Below are 10,587 nucleotides of genomic sequence, written 5' to 3' on the forward strand. Positions count from 1 at the left end.
AGAGACAGTGTTTCCATTTTAAGAAAAAGATGGCCAGCTGGTACAGCTGTTTGTGGTCTGGCCCTACATGCAATGTGTGCGTGGATGCCCAGAAACAAAATCTGCCCACGCCTAGCTAAGGGAGGAGAAAAGAACACTGAGATGGTAGTGCCAGTGCGCCTGCGCTATGATACATCCCTGCTCAGAGACACGGAGGACAGAAGGTGCTTTGGTGGGCGCAAGTCCTGAAGCTGAGAAACTTCGAGAAAGCGCAGGCAGGGAGATAAAGGATTGAAAGGGAGATAGAGGGAATGACCGGAAGATGTACTCTCTGATATAAATCTATCAATGATGACAGTCAAACTTTCCTGCTAAACTGGCTGCACTTTCATCTTCCTGCCCCACCCCAAGCCTTCGTTGCTGCCCGTCTACTTCATTGCATGGCCCATCTGCACGTCAGAGAGCCTAGATGCTTATACTGTTGACTTGCAGTATCTGCAGGATCTAAACAGAAATGGTTTGACCTGCAGAGGCTATGTATGTTGCCCCAGACCCCTGCGTTTCTTGAAGTCTGTACAAATTAAGCTAAAAGCTGGTCACATTTGAGGCAACTGTCTACAGTGTTTTTCCCCTTTTAGAGATGTAGCTTACTTAGACATCTATAGTGATAAGCATTTCCCAAAAGCACCTTGCCTTTTTGGACTTTAGCGGATGTACTGTGCAACTTTCCCATCCTCCACAGAGGAGGAAACTGAGACCTAGGAGGATAAAGCGACTCACCCAGGGTCACACCACTAGAGGGTTTCTATCATTTTAGCATGTCTAAGACAGGGCAGGCCAATTTTAGATTTTCTCATAAGAGGGCTATTACTCCCTTCAAAGTACATTTCCAAGGAAGGAACACGGGACATTGTTGGCCACAGGGCAGGCTTTTTTTTTTTTTAACGTCTGGGTAATTGTTTGGGGTTTGTCATTGTCTTGCCAAACAGCAAAAATGCCCAAATGATTCAGATGTACTCCACCAAGTGCAAGCCTGTGCTTTCTATTTCATGTACTGTTGTTCACACGGCTGTAAATACATGTGCAGGGGATCATCACTAGTACGTTACACACTTGTTCAATCTCTCCTGCAGACACACGAAGCGATCATACCAACATGGTATGTACTCAACTAGAAGATAATGAGCTTTAATCTGAGGACAAACACAGTCCTCAAAAAAGGGCAAGTTCACATAATAGATCTGCGATCAATTCTCTCCCCGAGGGGCCTGCAACAAGGCTATTATTTATCAAACATGGCTGAAGAGGGGATTGCTTTTATTCTTAAATCATATGTTGCTAAATCATTTTCTGAACAGTGTGTTCTAAATCAGCCATTGATTTAGTGTCGGCCACGTGGAGCACCTCGGGTTCAAACGACTCCACAAAACTGATACGACACACTCACCGATTAAGTGGATTTTGTTGAGAATTTAATCATTCAGTGTGGTCAACCAGAAGGACTTACTGTGGAACTTTGTTTTACGACAGTTTTCCAACTTGATTGAGACTCTGTATTCCTTGGGATAATGTACTTTTAAATGAAGGGACTTTTCAACCTTATCAACTTCTCTTTTCAACACTTGAAATCAAGGCTTATGAAATTCTGACTGTGGAATGACTTTTTTTTTTTTTACTAGGGGACTCTGCATGCCAAGATTTATTACTGATTATTTATTGTTAGATCATTATTTAATTGTTAATAATGATTATTGATTATTGCTCTGACAGCATTGGTTTAGCCCCAGCTTAACCCCACCATGGAGAAGACACTTTAGAAGTAACTCAAAATCACATCCATATAAAATTTGTCTTTACTTCATGAAGTTTTACTTTTTCAATTGCTATAAAGAGGGAAAGAACGACCCTAGCAAACACTTGGAAAAGTTTTAGTTTTCAATTAATTCCAACCAAGGCATTAATCTTCACTTTACCAAAGAAACTCATTTGGTTGGTTTTGAGTTGGTGTTTGTTTACCAAAGAAAATATTCCATTCATCACAAACATTTCTCCTGGTCAACTTTTAAAAAACTGTGATACTTGGGCTTTCTTGGCCATTAATAAGGAAAAAAAAGTCAGGGTAAGGATTATATTCTCTCAGCAGAAGACATAAATTCCCAAGAAACTTGGGTTTTGCAAGACAGAAAATGATACTTGAAATGGGGCATTATTGTTTAGCAATGGTCCAATAAGTAGCATAAGGGCTCCTCAGGCTAAAAGGACTACACGTGTTCCACAGAAAACAAGACAAACCCTCATGAAACCCCCTCTCCATTGTTCCAGCTCGTAAGTGTTGTCCTGGTTAGGTTTGGGGGTTGGAGGTTTTCTGGCTTTTGTTTTGCTGTGGTTTGGTTTGTGGTGTTTGTGTTTGGCTGTCTTGTTCTCACCTTTCCTACCACTTTCACCCCTTCAATTTTCAGTCAAAAGTGAAATAATCCGAATCCATCCTCCATGGCTGCAGTTATGTATGCAATATACTGCTCTATACAAGGCCCTTGATGACCCTTCCATTGTAACTAACCACCACCCAACTGTTCTAAGTGGTATTCTTGGACCCTAACGCCACTTTCCTCCAGCCCCAGCTGTGTCTATCTCAAGAACAGGTGGGCTGGGCAGCCACCTTGGGGGTTTGGCAAGAGGCAGAGCCTTTTGGACACAAATGGTATCCTCTTCCTAATGGCTTTATTCCTTCGGATCCTATTAAAGTAGTCCTGCAGCTTGTAGTAGTGTCTGTGAATCTCTGCTTTCTCGTCTGTAAAATGGGGATAATAACAGTCATTATCTTTTAATCCAGCAAATACTTACTGAGTGCCTAATATCACCTAGATCCTGATCAAGACTGGGACAGAAGTGAACAAATCAGATCAAGCCATTCACCCTTGGAGAGCCTACATTTGAGTGATGATGCAGAGTCACTGGAAGGATTAAGTGAGATGATACATTCATGGCCAGACCTAGCATACAAAAGTAACTGAAGACATTATTATTTGTAACTAGTAGCCCTGCGCACAAATCTGTGTGCCAGGAGCTCTCTATGGGGCCTGGCCACTCCGTGCCCGCTGCCCAGAGGCTCCCTGCGGCCCAGAGGCCCATCCACAGCCAGGTGCAGAACACTTGCTTTGTCGCCGGGGCAATGATGCAAGCATTCCATGCCCTGGCCTGGCCAGAGGCCCATCGTGGTCAGGCGTGGAATGCTTGCCTCATTGCCACGGCAACGAAGCAAACATTCCGCCAGGCCGCTCACGCTGCCCACTCTCAGGGGCTGCCCCCCTGGGATGGGGGGCTCCGGCAGGGCTGAGAGGACTGGGCACCACCGTCTTTGCGACAGAGTGACGGTTAATATGCATATTATCCTTTTATTAGATATGATGTGTCTGTTCCACAGTGGAGCTCGGGATGCATAGCTATAGAGAAGTAGATTTTTGTAGACTTGGGCCCAGGATTAGAGCTACAGAAAGATGCAATCAGTTGTCCTGGTCATTTTAGAACATTTGAAATTCAGCTAGATCGCCACTTAGTAGGGCAATGGTAAAGGGGGCCTAAGCCCCAGATGTTGGAGTTGGATTTCAATCCTTGAAGGAATGGGATAAAGACACTTCGGGATGGGAGCAGGGAAGGGAGGGAACTTCCAACTTAATTACTATGCTCAGCCTGTCTAGAGACGTTTGAACATTCCTTTTGGGTAATTTGCTTTGAAGTTTGTGCTACAGAAAAAGTGCCAGGTATTTGAAAACAAAGCTCCCATTTTTGAAAAGCATGGTAAAGCTGCGACACGATGGAAAAGATTGAATTAGTACTACTGGAATCTGGCAAAGACCTGAGAATGGCTTCAGCCATTGCAGAGTTCCTCCCTATGGTGGTTAAAACTGTTTATTTCTGTGTCGCGCCAGTCCAGGAGACAGCAAAGAGGAAAGTGAATGAGCTCAGATCTGTTCACCTCAATAGGCAGTATGAGGCTGTCCTCCCAGCCTGCCTCTCACCTGCCCTGCTTCTGCCAAAGTGATCTGTTTGAAGTCCTCTTTGATACCTTTGAGGGCGCTGTGCAAGGAAGAGGACGTTAGGGGACCAGAGAGTTATGGCCTCTGTGCAAATTTTTCAAGTTAGATTAAAATTAGCACTGCAAGGGTTTGGAGGAACCTACCTACTGAGGAAAGAAGGCTTCTTTTCAAAGTACAAAGAAAACAATGTGTACCGAGGAGGCAGCCCACAGAGGAAGCGCAGTGAAAGGAATACAATTCCTGTGGTATGTGCCAGCCTCTTCCGCTCCGCAATGTTGACATCACATGAATCTTTGGGTAGAATTAAGCTTACCCCCTTGTTTTTCACGTCAGAAAAGGGGAACCTGGAGAAATTAAATTCCATGGACAGAGCTAGCTAGAAGCAGACACAGGACTGAAGTCTCCTAGTTCCTAGTCTCAGGCCTTTCTCCACCCTACCAAATTCTGTGTATCTACATATGGGGGTCTTAACCTAGGGGCTGTGAATGAGTCCGTGGGAGGGTGGGACTCTGGGCTCCCTAAAAATAAATTACTGTACTTTCCGGCATATAAGACGACTGGGTGTATAAGATTTTCCTGGGTTAAAAAGTCGTTTTATATGCCAGAAAATACGGTATTTTGGACTATATTGATGGGATTAGATATAATGGATTAGATATATTGGACTACTGTATTTTCCAGCATATAAAACGACTTTTTAACCCAGGAAAATCTTATATGCCCAGTCGTCTTGTACGCCAGAAAATACAGTATATGCAAAAATATGTATATATGTTCAGTTCCTGGTTGTCATCAGATCCCCAAAGAGGTCTTTGATCCAAAAAGAGTGAAGAACCACTGTCCTAAATTCATAAAGACCTCATTGGGAGTGGGATCCTGGTGTCTTCATTTGGACCAATGGGAAGTCAAGAATTTCTCAACCCTCATTTCTCTAAGGAGCCAAAACTGCTTCCAAATATTGGTTTCTTCATGCTCAACCAAGTGTCCACTTCCATTCATTTATTCCTTACTCCTTTATTTATTCTGCAAACATATTATGACTGGCCAATCTATGTTTCAGCACCAGTTCAACAAGCTCTCCAGGAGGGGACTGGGGAAAGGACCCCTCTGCGCTGTGCTCTTGTTGACAGAATGAACACCAGGCTGCTACCACATTCTCACTGCTGCAACAAAGTACATAGAACCTCAAAATGACAGGAACCACACACCATACACATACATATATGGGGGGAGCCAGCAAAGCCAGCATAAAGAAGTGGGCCCTGTTAAAGAACCAGGGGCAGAGCAGCCTAGTTCCACATTTCATAAGTGTAGGCTGCATGGCAGTAGCATATCCCATCCTTGCAAGGGCTGCTCCCAGGTGAGCCCTTTTCTGAGACATCCGCCATTGGTAAGTATGCACACACAGCCGCTGACTCGCCAACAAGGAGAGAATGTGTTTCATTCATGTTGATAAATCTTTGTGGTGGGCAAATAGGAAATCATGGCCATGGACATACGGTTACAGCTTAGGACAGATGTGTCTTAGACACAGACATGCAAATAGAAGCCCAGTTCTCTGGACTCCTCACCATAAGCTAGATACAGTGTACATTGATGGAGGAAGTTGGACTATAAGTGACTCTATGTGTACCTGTTGGTTGTGCTTTTTCTGATATCACTTCAGGCACAATGGAATGCACCTGGGTTGTCCTAAAGGCAAGGCTGGGGGATCACTGCCTGGCCTTCCCTGAAGCGCAAGGGAGGCACTGGCTACTGCCCAGTGCCATTTGCATAACCCTCTGCCCAGACATGACAAGGGAAGGCTTCTACTGAGATGGAGAAATATTAGTCCCACTATGTAGCATCTGAGTGAAGTTTGAAGATTTTGTTCACTGAGATCTATAAAGTATTTTGTTTAAGTCCTTAAAAAATGGCAAAGACTCACCCCTTTTCTATTACCCATTCCAGGCTCATCCTTGGAAAAACCCATATGATTCTCTTTGGCAAAACAGTATACTTAAGTTCCAGGGTGAACCTTCAACGTGTTTGGCCCATCCATGTACACACGCACACGCACGCACACACATGCACACATAATGCATGGATACTTAATACACCTATAACACATGTACACACATTCATGCATACACATAATACACACAGCCATGCGCACTGCCTTTTACAACATCCCTGACACATTTGAGGTACATTTTAAATGTCTTAGCAGGCCTGGCTGGTGTGACTCAGTGGTTAAGTGTCAGGCCATGAACCAGGAAGGTCATGGTTCAATTCCCATTCAGGGCACATGCCTGGGTTGCTGGCTTGGTCCCCAGTAGGGGGCATGCAGGAGGCAGCCGATTGATGATTCTCTCTCATCACTGGATGTTTCTATCTCTCTCCCCCTTTCCTTTCCTCTCTCTGAAATCAATAAAAACATATTTTTAAAAAATAAGACAAAAATGCCTTAGCAAACCCAGCCCTGTGGTACTATGGGCTTTGACAGGCCAGGGCTTCAGCTATGTGCAGGAAGCCACAACACATACTACCTTCCCCTTCTATGTTTCCTGTGAACTGGTCTGAGACCAGCCAAGCAGTACACTAAAAAAGAAACCTGGGAAAGTGAATGTTTCTTAGAATTTACAAATTGCTAACTAGCAGCCTTATAGTGGGGAAACTGCATTTGATGGAATTTTCTAAGACAAAAATGAAAACAGCAAAGGCCAAAACCACAGCGATCTCTCCCAAGGTCTAGGCAGGAAGTGCGGAAGGACATGTGGGATTGTCATTCCATCTTGCCCACCTACAGTCTTAAGAGGGCATTTGCCATTTATCCCTAGCATTAGTTTGATAGGAAAGACAATGTCTTTCATGCACATTAAGGAAAGCAGGTGCCATCCAAGGAAGTCTGGTGATAGGAAACATCAGTTTGGGAAAAAAGTCATACAAGTAACACACACACACACACACACACACACACACACACACACAGGGCATGAACATTAAGAGGAGTTTGGGAGAGGAGGCCTAGTGCAGTTCCAAAAATTTAGACACTGTGACAGGAAAAAAGTAATTAATGGTAAGGTGAAATGAATCACATTTGTATGTAATGACTGAACATCTGAACTTGAAATAATGGAGTTGTTCAGAAATCTCTATAAGATAAAGATATGGAGCCTGCGTCTGTACTTTTTCAAATAAAGTAAAAGGACCTCACATTTTCTGTCAAATTCTCCACTCATAATTCCTCCCCAGTAACTTGGCAAGAACATACTTAAGTTCTATTCCTATTGTCTATGATTCCATAATTCAACCACCCACTCTTGCTTCTGTATTCATACTCCAGCTTAGAGCTGTGAGCAGGATTATTGAATGGTAGGCCCAAACAAGAGAAGTTTCAGCTTGGGTTTCATAGTTCCTTGGTCAAATTTCTCATTCCTCTAAATGTGCAAAAGTTGCAAAGCTGTAAAAAGTGTGTCTCGTAGCAGATGCATTTAGTTTTTTTTAACAGCAAAGATAACCCATGCCAATTATTATTATTATTATTATTATTATTATTATTATTTTAGAAAGAAAGGGAGAGAGAGAGAGAGAAACATCGATGATGAGAGTGAATCATTGATGGGCTGCCTCCTGCATGCCCCACACTGGGATTGAGCCTGCAACCTGGGCATGTGCCCTGACCAGGACTCAAACAATGACCTCCTGGTGCATAGGTCAATGCTCAACCGACGATTCATGCCAGCCAGGCGATGCACCCATAATTATTAACAACGAAATAGTCGTAACAGTTAAATGTTGCTTTAGTAGTTCAATTTTAGTGGGTGATGAAAGGGAAGAGAGTCCAAATAATTAGTGATGTGGAAACGATCCTCACCCTTAGATATAAAATAGTGTAAACAGCAAAACGGGGTCCCTCTCTTATTTTCATGGCTAATGAGAGAAATTCCTGAAATTGCATGTCATTTTATACAGTTTTCCGCTAAATCAGAATGGATTTTTAAGTTGTATCCCTGTCGATTGATCATCAGATCACATTTTGTCATTCAGATTAATCACTAATACAGCATTCAGAAATCTTACCTACTTCTCCACAAGAGACCCCAACAAAATGTTATGTTTCCCCGTGTTTTAGTTGAGTTTCTTCACACTAGCAAATAGGCAATTCTAGGAGTAATAAATTGTTTTTAAACCAAGAAAGAATATCTAAATTCTAGGACACATAATTAGTTCAGCATGGTCAGTCTAGAGACAGAAAGCATCAAACTCTGTAGGGAAAACTACCAAAATTGCATCTGGAGCTTGACAAGGTGTGAGTCACGCCACCTTGATCCATGACAGGCAGCACCTGCTCAGAGGGGGTTAATTGAAAACTTACCCAGAAAAAGTTCCCACAAAGAGTTTTAACATTTTTCCATAAAGGAGCATTAATGAACTATATTTTTTACCTGAAGTCAAGATACATTTCAGCCCTGGCCAGTTTGGCTCAGTGGATAGAGCATCAGCCTGCAGACCAAAGAGTCCTGGGTTCGATTGCAGTCAAGGGCAGGTACCTTGCTTGCAGGGCCCTCCCTGGCTCGGGCCTTTGTCAGGGTGCGTTCAGGAGGCAACCAATCCATGTGTTTCTCTCACATCGATGTTTCTCTCTGTCTTTCCCTCTCTCTTCCACGCTCCCTAAAAATCAATGGAAAAATATCCTCACCAAAAAAAAATGATATTTTTTAGGTGTCCAAAGAAAATCAATGTGATAAGAAATTACTAGCTCTTTCAGGAAACAATGATGTCCCATACTTTGCACCACTTGAGTTTCTCTGACACCTAAAATATGTCTTGATGTCATCCCACACCTACACAAAAACAAAATCAGCAGGGAAAACCATCCCACTGATGATTGGCAATCCCACAGTTCCTCTCCATCTGACCAGCTTTCACCAGAGGGCAATGTTTCAGGTTTGCACATACAATTTAGAGACTGTAGAACACCCAAGCCATTTAAGCACACTAACCCTGGGAAGTGGCTCATGCCAAATACACCCGATCCTTAGTTGACTATTCTTTCATATCAAAAATCCCACCTTTCCATAAAGCATCCTGTTTTCAAACTAGATAGCAAATTCCAAGTGTAAAGATTTCAAACTTATCGCTTTCACTTTTACATACATGTTTCCAATCTTCCTTTTTTTAACTTGATTTACTTTATTTTTATTGTTTACACTCTTACAGATGTCCCCCATTTTCTCTTAAACACACACCAAAAAGTGAAATGGCCGTGGGCTGGGGAATATCTTCAGCTTTACCTTTTCCCCCTTTTCTTCATTTTCTTCATCCAGATGTAGAAAATGCTCTTTAAGAGCAATTAGCATGTGTTCTTTTTTGTTGTTCTATTTTTTCCAGATGAGCAATCAGAAAAGTTAATATGACTTCATTTCTTACAGACACGGATTGGGTGTTTTGCTTGTTTGGCAGCAGATGTCTTTTTATAAAACCTTGCATATGGTCCCTTCTTTGGCTTAATGGCCACAATGCTATACATCTGTCTCTGAAGAAAGAAAAACCCATGTCCTGGCCTGAGTTTCATATGTAATCACAAACAGAGGAATAAAATTATAGCAGGAAACACCCTATGTACCTATTTGCCTGTGCTTAAAAGATGTGAATAGCCCTAACCGGTTTGGCTCAGTGGATAGAGCGTCGACCTGCGGACTGAAGAGTCCCAGGTTCGATTCCGGTCAAGGGCATGTACCTTGGTTGCGGGCACATCCCCAGTAGGGGGTGTGCAGGAGGCAGCTGAATTGATGTTTCTAACTCTCTATCCCTCTCCCTCTCTGTAAAAAAAATCAATAAAATATATTTTAAAATAAATAAATAAATTGGACAGAGCCTAGGGGACCACCTAGAGGACCACTTAGATCTGAAACTGAATGATACACACATTTTTTTTTAAAAAAGGAAGTGAACAGAAGCCTATGAAAAATATAAGTTTGGCCTCTCTTTTCAGTAGAATTCTGGTTTTGCAAAGGCAAGAGGAAATGCTGGATGTATTAGTTATAGTTCAATACCTGAATGGAGAGGGAGGAGGAAAGCCTGGGAGGGGAGTAGCAAGGCAATACATATGCATGTGGTGCCAAATCCATTTGGGGGTGGGGTTTCATATATATATATATATGTTTTTTATTGATTTGAGAGAGAAAGGAAGGGAGAGAAAGAGAGAAACATCAATGTGAGAGAGAAACATTGATCAGTTGCCTCCCTTACATCTGGTGGGTGGGTTTTCATTTTTAGTTCATTTCGCAAGGCTAACTGAATGGATGCATGATGATCACTGTCCCAAAGAAAGCTTGAATCCAAACTTATATGCCACAGGTACCAAATTACAATATTGATCTTGTAATGTAAAGGACTGGAATGATTTCAGATTTTGGCTCAATAGTTCTGAGCTGGGAATAGCAAAAGTTACACTCATACTGCTGTCTGTTAGAGTCCTTATTTAGCCTATTCCCATGGAAACTGAAATCAGATCTCTCTCTCTCTCTCTCTCTCTCTCTCTCTCTCAGGAAGATGCTGGAGAGAGAGAGAGAGAGAGAGAGAGAGA

Source organism: Eptesicus fuscus, chromosome 1 (genome assembly GCF_027574615.1).
Source record: "Eptesicus fuscus isolate TK198812 chromosome 1, DD_ASM_mEF_20220401, whole genome shotgun sequence".
NCBI lineage: Eukaryota > Metazoa > Chordata > Mammalia > Chiroptera > Vespertilionidae > Eptesicus > Eptesicus fuscus.